General features: G+C 49.0%; 1 protein-coding gene across 1 annotated transcript in view; it reads right to left on the reverse strand.

Moving 5' to 3' along the window:
• Nucleotides 1-2,388, reverse strand: part of LOC112063646 (zinc finger protein 12) — a 73,043-nt gene that overhangs the window by 67,022 nt on the left and 3,633 nt on the right. The window lies entirely within an intron of this gene.

A 2,388-nucleotide genomic window follows, 5' to 3' on the forward strand; every position in this document is an offset into this window, starting at 1 on the left:
GGCAGCATGCAGTTAACTTCTTCCACCTGCTGGGGGCTTCAGTCTCTGCAAAACAGCGCCAGGAACGTGGCTCAGAACAGTATCGACAGCCCTGGAGGAGGAACTAAAGGTCCTTGACTTTGTTTAACACCTACACTAGTATTATTTGGTCCTTTTCGACTGTCTTCCTTTCTTTTTGCACTTTCTCACTTCTCTGATTAAATTGTTTGTTTCGAACTCAGGGAAGGCTAGGAGGCTAAAATGTTCTAAAGACAAGGAGCAGGCAGAAGACATGGGGAGAATCCGTCCCAGGAAGGCCCCACAAGGTCCTGCTCACCGACAACATCAGATTCAATGTGGGCTGTTTGCGCCATTTTTGGACAACATACCAACACATCTTAAGATGGGTCCCACCCGACTGTAGCACATGCGGACAAGGTGAGGCGGGATTATGCAAATCCCATCTGAAGACGAGATAAAGCAATCAGGGTATTTCACAGTACACAAGAGAACTTTTCACGGGGACAGAAGGCCAACCTTCTAATATTTGAAAGCCGGTTAACCAAGAGGGAGAGTGAGCTTCTGTCTGGTTATACAAGGACCCAATCAGCTGTGATGGCTGAAAGCATGATGAATGCACAGCTGAACTCACTTGCCTCCTAACAATGGACCGTCTACAGCAGAGGGACACAGGTCCTCAAGCAGCAGTGCTTTTCCCAGCAGTGCAGACCCCGAGGAGAGCCGGCCTGCGGCAGCTCTGGAAGGCCTCAGACGCTCTTTGCATGGCCTCTGAGACCTAGAGCATCTCAGGAATTCCACGAGTGCAAACCAAAGAGACTCTCGGTCCCTGCACCTTGGACGAACGGACTGGACTCTACGTATGCACTGCTTGGGCCAATTAGATGTATCTAAGTGATCAAAAGACAAAAGAAAACTCTGGGCACATCCCGAACAACAGAGATACTTCTCATCAAAGTCCAAACAATAATTCAAAAGCAAGATTCAGAGCCAAAATGTGGAAACAACCCAAGTGCTCACTGACAGATGAATGGATAAAGAAAATGTAGTGTATATATTCATGCAACAGATATTATTCATCCACAAAAAGGAAGGAAAGTTTCTAATTGATACAAAGAGCATTTATGTAGTTTTCAATGATGGTCTGACATTTCTTTGTATAAACAGTGAAAATTTAACAATTCCATTTTTAAGAGGAAAGGTGTTTCTTTGTAGAAACAATTATGTCTCAGTAGTAGAGGTATAAGCACACACGTGCACACAGAGTAAACAGAAATACCGCCCCGCTACCTCCCCCCAGTCGGATCCCCCGATGAGCCCTGCTGATTTTCCCTCCAAATATATGGAACCTGTTTCCTTCTCTCCATCTTCTCAGACATCATCTTCCTGGACTACCACGCCAAATTCCTAACCATAGCTGGGTCTCCCGACTTCCACCCTTGCTGAATGCCCACCCCATCCATGTAAACAAGAGCCAAAATCAATTTTTTCCCTTTCACTGCAAACTGGATCACGACACTTCTCATTCCCTGGTTTCCCATTGCACTTGGCATACATCTGAACTTCTTCAGACCCAGGGTTTGATTTCCTTCTCACTCACTGTGTACTGTCCACACTGGCTTTGGGGTCTAGGAAGGAAATTTTTTTTTTTTTTTTTTTTTTTGCGGTCCGCGGGCCTCCCTCTGCTGCGGTCTCTCCCGTTGCGGAGCACAGGCCCCGGACGCGCAGGCTCAGCGGCCATGGCTCACGGGCCCAGCCGCTCCGCGGCGTGTGGGATCCTCCCGGACCGGGGCACGAACCCGGTTCCCCTGCATCGGCAGGCGGACGCGCAACCACTGTGCCACCAGGGAAGCCCCTAGCAAGGAAATTTTGATACAGGTTACCACACGGATGACACTTGAAGACATGATGCTAAGTGGATACGCCACGTGCAAATGGACAAATGTTACATGATTCCACTTCTGTGAGATCCCCAGAGGGTCAAATTCATAGAGACAGAAAGTGGAAAGCTGGGCATCAGGAGTTGGGGAGCGATGGGGAGTCAGTGTTTAATGGGGACAGAGCTTCAGTTTGACAGGATGAAAACATTCTGGAGATGGATGGTCGGGAAGGTTGCACAACGACAATTCTTTTTTTTTCTTAAGATTTTTGTTTCACTTATTTTTGGCTGCGTTGGGTCTTCGTTGCTGCACGCAGTCTTTCTCTAGTTGCGGCGAGCGGGGGCTACTCTTCGGTGTGGTACGCGGGCTTCTCATTGTGGTGGCTTCTCTTTCTGGCGGAGCATGGGCTGTAGGCGCACGGGCTCAGTAGTTGTGGCGCATGGGCTCTAGGGCGCAGGCTCTGTAGCTGTGGTGCACGGGCTTAGTTGCTCCGCGGCATGTGGGATCTTCC

This window comes from Physeter macrocephalus, chromosome 14, assembly GCF_002837175.3.
Source record: "Physeter macrocephalus isolate SW-GA chromosome 14, ASM283717v5, whole genome shotgun sequence".
Classification (NCBI taxonomy): Eukaryota; Metazoa; Chordata; class Mammalia; order Artiodactyla; family Physeteridae; genus Physeter; species Physeter macrocephalus.